The sequence below is a fragment of the Danio rerio genome, chromosome 11, assembly GCF_049306965.1.
Source record: "Danio rerio strain Tuebingen ecotype United States chromosome 11, GRCz12tu, whole genome shotgun sequence".
In the NCBI taxonomy this organism is placed as follows: Eukaryota; Metazoa; Chordata; class Actinopteri; order Cypriniformes; family Danionidae; genus Danio; species Danio rerio.
The window spans coordinates 26,991,354-27,006,368 of record NC_133186.1 but is presented as its reverse complement, the minus strand read 5'-3'; the positions used below and the strand labels follow the sequence as shown (position 1 = coordinate 27,006,368).

General features: G+C 36.7%; 1 protein-coding gene across 8 annotated transcripts in view; it reads right to left on the bottom strand.

Moving 5' to 3' along the window:
- The window catches only part of sulf2a (sulfatase 2a), an 82,165-nt gene that overhangs the window by 58,000 nt on the left and 9,150 nt on the right, over positions 1-15,015 (bottom strand). For 4 of the 8 annotated variants that reach the window (XM_073915572.1, XM_073915575.1, XM_005169269.6 and 1 more), the window contains exon 1: positions 6,061-6,204. The gene's annotated coding sequence lies outside the window, so the exon portion shown is untranslated. 8 annotated transcript variants of the gene reach the window in all.

The window sequence follows — 15,015 nt, the reverse complement described above, 5'->3', positions numbered from 1 at the left end:
TAGCAGTGTAATTTCATTCGAATTCAGATCTGATTATTAAAGAAAAAATAATGTAATCTTTAATGAAATTCAAAGAAAAAAAAACTTTGATAACAAATTCTGATTGTGATCTAAGATTGATGCTCTCTGTGTTCTTGGCTTGATGTAATTACAGATCTCCACTGGACACCTGCCGTATCTTGGCACAGCTCTGTAATAATGCATTCACATCACTCTCTGCCTCACAGGGCACCGCCAGAGGTGCTGTACTCCAAATCACTCATCAAAGACTTCCAGTCAGCATTAACATTTAAGATGGTGGGCACCAGGCTCAAATTATACTTTAGATTCATATCAGGCCTTGTTTTGCTCTCAGCGGCTCATGAAAATGAGATCCTGTGTCTCACATAGACATGCTGTGGGCTGGTTAGAAATTTTCGCTCCAATGTTTTGGGGTGCGGTAGAATAATTTTTTTTAAAGATGCAGAGACAAATGAGGACAAACAAGAAGTATTTTTATTAAAATACTTCTAGCAATACAAGTAGACAGACTAAAAAATTTGCAACTGCAACTACAAGACATCTTACAAGGAGGCATTATTTCTTAGTATGTAGTATTTAAAAATCTAAAGAACCTTTTTCCAAAGAACCATTTAAAGAAATGTAATGTAAAATGTAACATCTACATGTAATCAATGATGGGTTATGGTCAGAGTGGACTCACAATTTTGCTGCCAGCTTATATTCATTTCATTTAAAGCTTGTACTTATTGATTTAATGAGCACATCTATTTACAGAGCACAACATTGAACACAGCTCTTAGTCACAGTTTGCATTATCAAACCATTTTAAATGAAAAGAAAAATGAATTTACAACTTTCAGCAATGTGATTTAACCTTTAGAACGGTCAATAGATTCTGAATTTATTCATCTGTGACAAGCTGTTTATTTCAAGCTCAACCTCTGCTAACACATTCAAATGTTGTGTCAAAAACAAATGATATTAAATGACTATGACAATACCAAAAAATTACTTTTATAGCTTTTCATAAAAGTTTTTAAATCACGGTTATAAATAGGGTTTCAGCTAGTGATGGGCCAGTTAGTGTATTTAACTTGTAAATGTAGTTCTCAACTTAATCAAATTATCAAATTATGTTGACTTATGACCAGCATTCCAGCTAATTAAATTATGTAATATATGGTTAGCCGTAAGGTTTAGTTAGGAGTGAGGCTTTATGGTTAGGTGTATTCTGTTTTTTTTTTTTTTCCAATAAAATTTTGCTTCTATGAATGGTTACCACAGTTGCAATAATATTATGCAGCATCCTGAAAATAGTCCTCAGTAACTTTTAACATGACTGGCACACACTCTTGTGCAAGCAGGTGGACATGGTTATTTTTGTGAAAGCTGATTTTCAGGTGCTATAATATCATTGCAACTGCTACAGTCAAGGTACGGCAGCAAAGTTCCATGAATATTCATTTGTCTTGCTACGCATTGGAACTACAGAAGAGTCAAGCTTTAAATAAGAAAATTATCAAAACTCTTTGGTCATTTATGAGTGGGATTGTAGTGGTCTATCTATGTATCCTAAGCTAAGCTAAAAAAGTGCTCTCGCCAGTTCCTTATTTGAGAGAGTATAGATCCTTGATTTTGTAACTATGGTTCCTATACTGGAACCGAAAATATATTTGAATAGAAAATGGCAACTTTCCATTTTCCATCTGTCTTTCTACACAGTGCAACTACAGAAGAGTCAATCTATGTATGCTTATCTAAGATTTAAAAAAGTTCTTCCGGCATTCACATTCTGATCAAAATATTATAAGCTTTTGTAATACATGAATCTGCTATATAGTATTTGCTCTAAAACCAACAATACCAGCTTTTATTGTTGCAAGGGATCCAAAAATAGGTGGTTTCTAGCTTGTAAATTAGATTAAATCATTACAGGATAGAACCCTATTGAGGCACGGACGTACATATGCAAATGAACCCTAAATAGCTCCCACTCAAGAATAAGAAAATTGAGATCAAATTCCCCATTTTGTGCTGTCAGACAGAGGTCCCAAATGAGCATTTCACTCAGCTCTAAAGTTACTGCTGAACTACTTTAAGATATCTTTGAAGAAAGAAAGAGCATACACAGGAAGCCTTTGTGTATGTGTATGTGTTCAATGGGGTCCAAAATCTGAGCGTACAAAATACAAGGCTCTGTTTACAATTGGTATTAAGATGCATTTTTGTGCATTTACGTATCTTATTATAAGTTAATGACTCAGATTACAGTTCTAAATAGGGTATGAAATGTAGTTAAAATGCATTCAATGGAATTGCTTTCACAGAGAAGATGATCATGTGAAAAAGCCACAAAAAAACCCCCCTACTCTGTCTTTTGACTAAAAGGGGTAGTTCACCATAAAATAAAAATCTTTTGTTCAGAGTTCCTTTGAAAAATGTTGAAACATGTAACTATTCAATAGTATTAGTTTTCATACTATGGAAGTTAATGGTCTGTAAAATGAAAAAAATTCCTTCATGTTATCCCAACACAAATGGATTAAATTAACTTAATTGTTTTTTACTAATTTAAGTAGATTGAACATAAAACAATTAAGTTGTCCGAAAAAACTCAAGAATTGCTTCAACTAATTTTAGTGAAGTAGTTTGAACACAGATTGCTAAAGAACTACAAATCCGCTGTTACATGGACTACAAATTCAGTTATGCACCGCACGCACACACCAGTTCCTCATTTCATTGATTGCACGCACACTCACAGCCAGAGGATTGTCAAGGACTGATTACATGGACTTTAAAAAAAGAGCACACATACACGCATCAGGGCTGAGTCTTGTTATACTTTTACTGTGAACATTACGATGCATTTTTCTTGCCTCCCCTTGCCGTGTTTTCACCCTCACCTTGTTTATTTGTTTGTTTATGCTGTCTGCTGCATGCCTGTACTGACCATTTGTCTGTTATTTGACCATCACTCTGGATTCCCTGTACACATTTGTTTGCCTGTGTTGACCGTTGCTCGCCTGACCATTCTTGTTCAATAAACCCCGCATTTGGATCCACACTTCTTTGTCAGCATGCCTCTCACATTACAAAAACACAGTATTCACATATTTTTCCGCATAATCATTGCATAACATGGATTTGTTCACTCAACAGCACCCAAGTGTTGCACTGAATGCTTTTGAAAATGTGATAGAGCATGATGAAATAATATGGGTCTTGACGAAATCCAGGTGTCACACAAAAAAAAATGCATTTGAAAACATGTTAATGCCAAGATTTGAAACCTATACGAACATTATTATGTATCCAAATAAGAATAATTCATTTTGTAGGTCACTAATCAAAAAAAAAAGGGGGGGGGGGGGGGGGGTGACTCTGACAATGAGAACTCATTTATAAAGCTCCATTGCATTAAATGTCATAGCACCGCTGGTCCACAGCTCTAGTTCAGACAGCAGAAGAGGAAAAGGAGGCCAGTTGTTTTGGGGCCGAGCAGAGACAGAGTGCACATTAAATAATGAATGACCAAGGCACAGATCTCTCAACCCTCATCACCTTTGTCATTACCTCATAGCCTCACGCAAGAACACGCTCAGTCATGCATATTTTACCCGGCGAATACTGAGCACTCAAAACATCACAAGCTTCCAGAGACCTACTTGACCCAGAGAGCGGTTCTTCGCTTTCAAAAATGCAGCGTGAGTCATGTAGCATTTTACAGAGGTGACGACAGACTCTTGTTGAAGTCCTTAAAAGGGCCAAAATCACCCACAAAGCAACGCAGACGGAAGAAGTTCAGTCAGACAAGGGATATGCGTTGAGGATCTCGCTATGCAAAATTGTGGATATTAAATAAAAACAAATATGCTTTTTAAATGCAGTACAGTATATAACTATAGATTCACTAGCTTAACATCACAGCAGATAACTTTCTAAATCAATGAGTACGTATACATAGTCACCAATAATCCGATTTTAATTCAATTAATACAATACTCTGATTAAGAGTCTACCATGTAAACAGCAATTTGATTACTTTAATCTGGATAATCGAACTAAACAAAAATCGAATTAAGACATGTGGAGTATGCCGATTTCAGTTGCATTATTGAAGTGCAGAACAGACATGTAAACACCACAAACATACTATTATAGTCATGTAGGATTATTCACTGCTTCCGACAGGATAGTCTATACACACACAGCTGTTTGACACTATTCTCTGCAACTATCGAGTCAGTAAAGGACCACAGAATTACACATTTTGAAATGCAAAGTTTTTTCCCTCCCATTTGGTGTTTGTTATCAAATTCCATTAAAACAACACTCATCCACCAGTCCTTTATGACTATGATTTCAAGAGCATTTCACAAGCATTCATTTCAGCCATACAATAAATTGAGGATCTTACAATGCAGAATTGTGTTTATTGCAGTCTAGAGAGTATATTAAATAAATTACTTGGCTAACGCTATAATTGCTATCCCTAATGCCAATGATTTGGGCTTTATAAGAAACAGATTTACTTAAAAGAATCAGGCGCGTTGAGCACAAATGAAAAAAATAACAGTTCGTTTTAGATCTACAGCTTTTCTTATTCAAATATTTCCCAAATAATGTTTAACAGAGGAAGGAAATTTCCAGAGTATGTCTGATAATATATTTTCTTCTGGAGAAAGTCTTATTTGTTTTATTTGGCTAGAATAAAAGCAGTGTTTAATTTTTTCAAAACCATTTTAAGGTCAGTATTATTAACCCCCTTAAGCTATATATATATTTTTGATAGTCTACAGAAAAAAATCATCAATATACAATAACTTCACTGCAAAAAAAAAAATGCTTTTCTTGCATAGATTTTTTGTCTTGTTTCTAGTCTAAATATCTAAAATTTCTTATATCAAGAAGCATTTTCTAGACAAGCAAAACATATTGTCCTGTTTTGGGAAATAAAATGCCAATATTAAGTGAGTTTTTCCTTAAAACAAGCAAAATAATCTGCCAATGGGGTAAGCAAAATAATCATGTTTTTTCTTTTGACGTAAGATTATTTTGCTTACCCCATTGGCAGATTATTTTGCTTGTTTTACGGAAAAACTCACCTACTTTTGGCATATTAATTCTGAAAACAAGACTATATGTTTTTCTTGTCTAGAAAATGCTTCTTGATTTAGGAATTTTAAGATATTTGGACTAGAAACAAGACAAACAAATCTAAGTAAGACAAGCATTTTTTGCAGTGTTGCCCAATTACCCTAACCTGTCTAGTTACCCTAATTAACATAGTTAAGCCTTTAAATGTCACTTTAAGCTGTATAAAAGTGTCTTGAAAAATATCCAGTCAAATATTATTTGCTGTCATCATGACAATGATAAAACAAATCAGTTATTAGAAACGAGTTAATAAAACTATTATGTTTAGAAATGTGTTGAAAAAAAATCTTCTCTCCGTTAAACAGACATTGGGGGAAAAAATAAACGAGGCAAATAATTCAGAGGGTTTAATAATTCTGACTTCAACTGTACATTAAATATGATGCAAAATGACACATATTACAATCTAAAGAGTGCATAAAAATAAAAACCCACTCATACAGTATATATATGCACAGATGTAGTACTAGCTTCACAGGAGACAGCCTTCTGAATTTCTCAAATGCAATGATTTGGGCTTTAAAGACAAGAGGGAAAACAGCGTTTCACAAGTGTTTCAAATTTCAGCTTTTACATTAAACTGATGATCATGCAGTGCAGATCTGTGCATATTACAATCTAGAGAGTGCATATAAATACAACCCTGCTTTTTATATATGTATACTAGCTTGGCATCACAGCAGACAACTTTCTAAATCTTTTAATGACAATGAGAAAATAATTTTATGAGAAAAATATTAATTATCAGTTATAGTCTATTCAGATATCCATTAAATTGATGCTCGTGCATTACACAGACACCTCTGTAGGATGTTTAACAATGGACGAATATACCTGTGCATTATAGTCTTGCAGAGGTGATATTATCAAGCAATAATTTAAGACAAAGGCACGTACCTCACTGATTCCCACCTCTGAATCCTTCCCGAGGAACAGCAAAACTATAGAAGCCTTCAAACTCTGGCATACAAAGATCCGTCACCTGTTCGGTCCTCGAAAGACCACCTCTGACTCGACTCCCCCTCTGTCAGCCACACAAGTGGGCTCTCTCATAGCCGGTCCCTTGATATAGACACACGGAGAGGTGAAAGGAAGGAGGCGTGGTTCTATAGCAGATAAATAAAAGAGGGCGGGAGGGAAAGAAGTCCCTCCATCTACAATTCAATATCGTCCACTCCCCTCTCTTGTTGTCTCTTTTTCCCTCTCTCACAGTTACTCTTCCCCTCATGCATATTAACACGTTGCCTTATTCTCCCACACACATGGGGGAAACTCTATCACTCTCTCTATCTCTCTTTTGCTCGCCTTGAACTCTGTTTTTTCCTCTGTTTCTGGGCTCTGTGAGCTGGTATTCATCCGGCAGCAGTGTGACTGAATCAGGGCAGCTCTGGCCATCTGTTGGAGCCTCAGAGTTTCACCTATTCACTTGGGTTCTAAAGCTGCGGGTCTGGCAGCGCCCAGAGAAAAGAAGGGGTGGGGATAAGGGATCAATCTTGGAGCAGGAGGGCAAGGGGACTGGATTGCCGTGTACAGAGACAGTATTTATTGGGCTGGCAACTATCAGAAGCTCTGGAGAGCAGAGGGCTGTTAACAGGGGCACGGACAAACTGGAAAGTTGAGCGCTCCAAGAAACAAATCAACCCAAATAGGAAACAAAATACTGAAAACAGTAAAGGACGCAATCACATGCATACAAATGAACTTTGGATACACAAATAAATACAAATAAACACAATAAATGTATTAAAATTAAATAAATACGATGATACTAACATTAAATAAGCATTAATCAAGAATAATAATCAGAACGACTTCCCATGCTTTCTGGTTTTGTCCTTGTTATACACATTTTGGTCAAGCATATTTGATTGGATTTCTAAGGCTTATAGTAAATTTTTATCACCTGATGCAGAGCTTGCTATATTTTGTATATTCACAACACATTTCTCTTCTCCCAAATGGACTCTAACATCTCTTTGTCTAGAGATATGATTGTGGCTAAAAGGCTTGTGCTGTGGCTTGGAAGTCATCTTCACCTCCTTCATTTCAAATGTGGATTGCAAACATTATCTCGGTAATACAGATAGAAAGACTGAGATTTCTGAGGACTCATTCTATCGAAAAATTCTTTAGTGTCTGGGGTTTATTTCTTGAATATTTGGATGAACAAACAAGCCACTTAAACTCTGTGAATTCTTAAGAGATTTTATTTATTTATTTATTTTTCTTTCCTTATTTTATTTTCTGTTTTCACTCACTAAACTGTATTGTCATTGTGGTTTTGCTCATTGACTCATTGTATGGGTTTTGTCCGGGACAGTGCCGAGTGTTGTGTGCGTGTGTGTGTATATGTGTTTCTCTGTGGTTGTTCTTGAAAAATTCAATAAAACATTAATATTAAAAGAGGGTGACGCAGTGGCGCAGTAGATAGTGCTGCTACCTCACAGCAAGAAGGTCACTGGTTCGAGCCTCGGCGGGATCAGTTGCCATTGCTGTGTGGAGTTTGCATGTTCTCCCCACACAGTTTCCTCCGGGTGCTCCGGTTTCCCCCACAAGTCCAAAGACTTGTGCTATAGGTGAATTGGGTAAACTACAATTGTCCATAGTGTAGGTGTGTGAATGAGTGTATGGGTGTTTCCCAGCGATGGGTTGCAGCTGGAAGGGCATCAGCTGCTTAAAACTATGCTGGATAAGTTGGCAGTTCACTCCGCTGTGGAGATCCCAGATTAATAAAGGGACTAATCCGAAAAGAAAATGAATGAATGAATGAATGAATGAATGAATGAATGAATGAATGAATAATTATTAAAAGAATAATAATCAGATAATCAAGTGATGGACAGAAGCTACAGTTACTTTTGATGTTAAAAGAAGCGAGCACAGGAGAAGTGGGCAATTAAGCAATAATTAAATTTAAGCTTGTGACATGGTGGCGCAGTAGTACGATCGCTTCACAGCAAGAAGGTCGCTGGTTAGAGCCCTGGCTGGGTCAGCTGGCATTTCTGTGTGGAGTTTGCATGGTGTAGCTTAACTTATATATATAAGTTATACTTCTAGATATTTATTTTGGGCCCCAGGACATCTGAGGGCCCCAAATAAATATCTAGAAGTATAACTTATATATAACATCATTTTCTATCATATTTTGTATAGTGAGAGTCAAACAAATACAACGTAATTAAATATTATTTAATATACAATAAAAATATTATTGTAATGACATAATGTTATGTAATATAATATTATGAAAAACAATCCACACCCCTCAATCATGGAGTAGTGCAGCAGTCAAATTTATAAAAAATATATATTATTATTTTTAGTTGTAAATTTATTTTAAGACATTTAATAATTTAAAATGTAAAATTTACATTTAGAAAAAATTTACAAAAAAAGATTGAGTGATTTATTAAAAAAAAACAGCCAAAATAAATAATAATTAAATTAATGTAGAAGGGGTGCATTTTAAGGACTTGGAGCCCCATGGCTGGAGTTGTTTAGGGCCCCTAAATCACTAAATCTGCCCTGCCCTGAGCACATTTTTTACACAGCAGATGCCCTTCCAGCCAAAACACATTACATACCATCTTGCATTCACACACACATACACACAATATGTGCAAATTTGTTTACCCAATTCACCTAAAACGCATGTGTTTGGACTGTGGGGGAAACAGGAGCACCCTGAGGAAACCCACGCCAACACAGGGAGAACATGCAAACTCCACACAGAAATGCCAACTGGCTCATCCATGTGAGGCAACACTAAAATTAAAAATCTGAAAGGTTTAGTTCATTTTCCGTTGAGGCGTGGCTTCAGCAGAAGAGGTGTGGCTTGAATAATAATGAAGTTAAATTGTCTTTGCAGTGTCACTTCAAGCTTAACACACTTGTTGTTTTAGTTAAGTGCTCACAGTAGAGGTGTGGCTTCAGCAGAAGATAATTATGCAATAAAAAAACCATAGTCTGTGCAGCATCGGAATCAGAAGGGGTGTGTTTTTAGCAGAAAATGTGTGGTTTTGGGAGAAGAGGTGTGGCTTCAGCTGAAGAGGAATAGCTGCAACAATTCCATTTTAAGTGTTTTAGTGAAGTGCTCACAGAAGAGGTGTGGCATCAGAACACCATAGGCATCGTCCACTGCAGACCCACAGCAAGCATCTTCAGACAAACAAAATATAAATTCTCTATTTGCAAACCCATATCAATTCCCAAGGACACTTTTTTTTTTGAAGACAGCTACTAATCAGGCTGTTCATCAAGGGATAAATAAAACACCAATAGAAAGCACATACTTGCTCACCCATGCAGCTCAGTGATGATGTCACCCACGTGAATATTGGTTCACTGGCAGCTGCCATTTCTCACAATAAAAGTGTCAGTGCCACGTACCCTACTCCCCCGGGAGCCTCACACCCAAATCAGTCACTGTCTTTGGGACGCGCTCATGATGGATGCCTCTGTTTATTTGCGTTCGCAGGTTATTTATTTACACAGAGGCACAAACGATCAGAGGACGAGGACATCTAATCACTCATCCACCCCCTTCCACACATACTGTATATCTCGGCAGCTGCAGGCGGCATCTCTAATGAAAATGAAACTATTGCAGTCAAACTGTGAAAGTTTTCTCTCTATTTTGTGGGGAAATTTACATCGGACTGGCTAAATGACACTTGAGTCATAAGATAACAAAAGCATAGAAAGCAGGATAAAAGCAAGTAATGTCACTTCTTTAAGGTTGCAAATATTCATTCATTTAATTTCCTTCAACTAGTTACTGATATATTAAGGGTCGTCACAGCGGAATGAACTGCCAACTACTCTGGCACACGTTTACTGCAGCGCATGCCCTTCCAGCCGTGACTCAGTACTAGGAAAGTTTGCCAATAACTTTTGTTAAAATGTCAAAATATGGGTGAAATAGTATTCCATCATCAATTATTCATTAATTTATTTTCTTTTCAGCTTAGTTCCTTTATTAATCAGGGGTCTCTACAGCGGAATGAATCACCAACTTATCCAGCAAATTATTCATATGAGGCGAGAGTGCTACCCACTGCACCATCGCCATCATCAGTCAGTATAACATAAAAATGAAACACATATGATATGTACTACTAAATTATTTAATGGAATAAGAGATCAAACTAAATTGTTTCGTTTTAAATCATTAAAAATATTTGGCTGACAAATGCGTTAAATCTTGGTCGAGAAGAAAAAAACAACATTTATTAGTATTTTGGAATTGCACGGTGATCCAACAAAAATTAAATTTCAATTATTTACTCGCATGAGAAGATATTTTGAAGAATGTTGGAAACCTGTTACCATTGACACCCATAGTATTTGTTTTTCTAACTATGGATGTCTTTGGCTACAGTTTTTTCTACATTTTTCTAAATATCTTCTTTTGTGTTCAACAGAAGAAAATCTAACTGGGTTGAAACAAGTCATCGACCAGTAAAAGATCCCATATTTGTCCTTTGTGAATACACTATTCCTTTAAATTTAATCTTCTAATACATTTTTAAATTATTGTTCCAAATATGCCAAGAATGATTTTATATAAAAACTCTTACACTGAATTTTAATGATTCCCAGCAGTTAGGCAACGTCAAATGATATTAATATTAGGTTAGATTTAGGTCATGATGTCAGGTGACCAAAATTCAGTATACGTTATTTTGATTTCCAATAATGACGCCAAATACTCGGGTAGCAAAGAATTCTGGCCCAGATTTGGCAGAAAGCTGGCACAGCAAATATTCTTCCAGCCCTGGCATACAGCATGTGGGCCAAACATGATCCGGGTTTGGCACAGGAGGCACCGTCCTTAAGGTGACACACAAGACTTGGGGCCAGAAAACAAAAGTAGTATTTGGCCCAGATGCTAATAATGGATATGTGGGCCATGTAAGTTTGGTCTATCTTGACCCACATTTAAAATACATTTTCATTATTTTTGAATAAAGGAAAGAAAAAAATCTACCAATCAGGTCGCTTTAAGAAAAAGCACGCCCATAGCGCACCTAAAGGCAATGCTTCATGAGTTTATTAACTTCATTGCAGTCGTGACACATGCACATATCTGGCACAGTTCAGGCCCAGTTATGGGTTATTACCTTGGCATGGCCCAGATATGGTCCGTGTTTGTCCCTTGTCTGGAAGTCAGACTTGGTCCAGTGATGTACCGTAATTCACGGCGGCATGTGGGCCAGGCAAAAGCTGGTTATTTTGCTATGTGGGTAATGTTGATATTTGGTTGTTTTTAGATTGCATTGGTCAGAGACCAAAATCCAACATTGAGCCAACATCTTAAGCCAACGTTTTAAGACGTCAGTAATGACATTTATTTGTCAGTTTGGCAACCAAAATCTGTCTAATTGACGTCACAGTGGTTATGTCCACACAACATCAAACTGCCACATCATTAGACAGTAAAATCTGGTTGTTTTTAGATTGAGTTGGAAAGTGACCAAAATGCAACGTCTGTCCAACAGTAGACACTGACATAAGTCTGACGTCAACCCGATTTTCATTTCCACCAAAAATCTCACAGCGTTGGGGAACTATGTCAATCTGATGTCATGTTGATGGCCTGTCACTGCTATGTTGTCTTCTGTAAATCACATAATAAAATGTGTGCTGGTCATTAATACTGCTCTGACAAAAAAACAAACAAAAAAAACCTTAAACCTGCATTACTCTTATTTACCCTCATAACAAACAAGGAGTGCTCATTATGCCTGCATTTAATAAGTATTTACCATAAAAAAACTGCTTCATATTGGTTTAAATTTGATTTTAATCTATCCAAATGCAAGTGCTTTTAATCTTCAAATAGGTAAAAACGTCCCCCTGGTGATAATCTGAAATCATGCGTCAGTCCCTAATTGTCAGTTTTGATCACAAAATCATTAAAGGAAGGGAGACAGTCAGTGAGATGAGCAGCTGGAACAGACCTTGTGACAGACATGTAGGACTAAAGAGGAGATGAAATGTGCAGACACACACGCTCATCACTGAATGGAAAGGCATGATTTATTAATATATGTTCTCCCGGGAGAAATGAAATGTCTGGATTCGGATCCTAAGAGATTTCGGCCAGTCTCTGCATTGACAAGGGAGAGGTAAACAGGTGTCACTGATCTCGATTCTCCTGAGGACATATTTTGTTGTAATTTTCTCCATAACAGTAATCAATAATAAGATTCACACAAAAACATGAAGCCTTCACCAAGCTGATTCAAAAAAGATGTTTGTGGTTTCTGGTTCATTAGTTAAAAACATACACTAGAAGGCAAAGTATATGTTTGACTACACATCTGATTGTTGACCCTAAAGGGATAGTTCATCACCAAAAATGAAAATGTACTCCTTATCTACAAACCTTCATGGGTTTCTTTGTTTTGCTGATAACATATTTTAGAGAAAGCTGAAAACTAATAGCCATTGACATCTATAGTAGGAAAAACTATGAAAGTTGACTATGGAAGTCAATAGTTAATCGTTTCCAATGGTGGTTTAGTGGTTAGCACTGTCGCCTCACAAAAAGGTCACTGGTAAAAATCCCGGCTGGGCTAGTTGGCACTTCTTTGTGGAGTTTGCATGTTCTCCCCGTGTTCGACCTCTGAAATACAGATTAAGCCAAACAGATTTGGAATAAGTGAAGGGTGAATAAATGATGACAGAATATTGTTTTAGGTGAACTATCCCTTAAGGCTTATGTTAAACACTTCAAATAATAGAATGTAAACATATTTTCTACATTTCATAAACATAATATCATGTTATAAGTATTTATATGTTGTTATATGATTGAAGTCCATTTAAGGATGAAAATAAAACTATCAGCATTAAATGATAAAAACTTTGAGATATAAATCACAATTCAGGGAAAAAAATGTAAACTTACATTTACATTTTAAAGATATAATTGTAAGATATAAACTTGATATTGTTATCTCTAACTATTTTCACTGAATTTTGATTCTTGCAACTGTGAATATAGTCTCTTACTATTCAGACTTTATTTCTTGTGTTATATCTTTTGATTCTGACTTATCATTTCCTTTGAATTGACTGATTTGAACCAGTACAAAAGTTGTTGGAATAACATACTAAAACAATAAATGATAGTCCCTTTTACACAGCGATACCGGTATATTAAAAAAAGCACTGTTCACACAGGGATGGACGTACTGAAAAGAATGTTGTTCTGAAAAAGACTATTCACACATCCATTCTAAAATACTTATAAATTCTGACATCATTAACCAGAAATTAGCATTAAACGGCTGCGATTGTATCATAACACAGAAGGGGTTGGCTTTTGTTGATGGTTGACTTTTTTTTTTTAAGATTTAGCATTCATGCAGCTGCTTTTGTCCCAGAGACATCCATAATGCAGAAATGTGAGCCACAGCTAAATGTTTACACACTTGACTACATTACAAATTCTGTGGATAGAAAAGTATTGTGAACATCTTTGATGAAAACATATGGAGGAACACTTTCGCATGTCAAGATGTAGATAATATGTGTGTGTGCTGGCGCTCACCAGAGCCAAAAAGCATAAAACAGGGATGTCCAAACTCGGTCCTGGAGGGCTGGTGTCCTGCTGAGTTTAGCTCCAACTAACTTCGACAAACCTGCCGGAAAGTTTCTGGTATGTCTGGTAATGGCTTGATTGGCTGGTTCACGTGAACTTGATTAGAGTTGAAGCTAAATTCTCTAGGACACTGGCCTTCCAGGAACGAGTTTGAACACCCCTGGCATAGAATCACTAAGAGGAAATAGCCACTAAACGGCACAGCGGCCATTTTGGAATGAAAATCCCAAAAGAACAACTGCACATTATAAGTCTGTAAAATAAACTATTAAAAGTGCTGATGATTGTGATAGTAAGTGTTGTATTGTCGTCTTTCAGGTTGTATCTCAGCTTTAATGCACTTTTTAAATAAATAAATAAAAACAAAGCAGCTGCTTGACAATGCGACAGCAATAGGATCCAATGGAAAGCCGATCACTTAACTCCAAAATAGCAGAATACAGGGACTCTTGAGCCCCTTTCACACATACAGACCTTTCCGGAAAATTGCCGGCAATTTTCCGGAAAGGTTGTATGTGTGAACAGGTCCTTTTTGAAAATACCGGTAAATTCGTTCTGGCTATTTTCCGGAAAGAGAAGTTGTAACATTACCGGCAATTTGCCGGAATGCTGCGCTGTGTGAATGCAGAAGGAAGATTACCGTAATAAGCGCGTGCATGTCTAGAACGTGCTGACGTGAGACGTCTGCTTTAGCCAATCACAACAGTCAGACGCATTTACGTCCGCGCGGTTTGTGAGGATAAAAGCCTTTGAATATTTTTCCAGACACATTTAGCTGCTAGAAGTTAGTCAGATCACGTTTATATGTTCTTCTTAATGCCAACTGTGTAAATAATCATCGATGAGATGCTTATGATAAGCCGTTGTTTGTTTACCTTCAAGCTTTGCGTGTGCCTGTGATACAGCCTATGAGCGCCTGCACACGCACATATTATGAACATCTCGACATGCGAAAGTGATCCTGAGAAAGTTGTTCACAATATTGATCATCCACAGAGTTTGTAATTTAGTCAAATGTTTACAAATACAAGCGCAGCCGTTTAAAGCTCATTTGTGGTGAATGATGTCAGAATTTACCGGTATTTTGGAATGGATGTGTGAATGCTCTTTTCCGGAAAATTTCCGTAACGTCCTCGCCTGTGTGAACAGCGCTTTTTTCAATATACCGGTAAAGTCTTACCGGAAATTTTCCAGATATTTACCGGTATCACTGAGTGAAAGGGGCTTTGGTGATTCTAAGC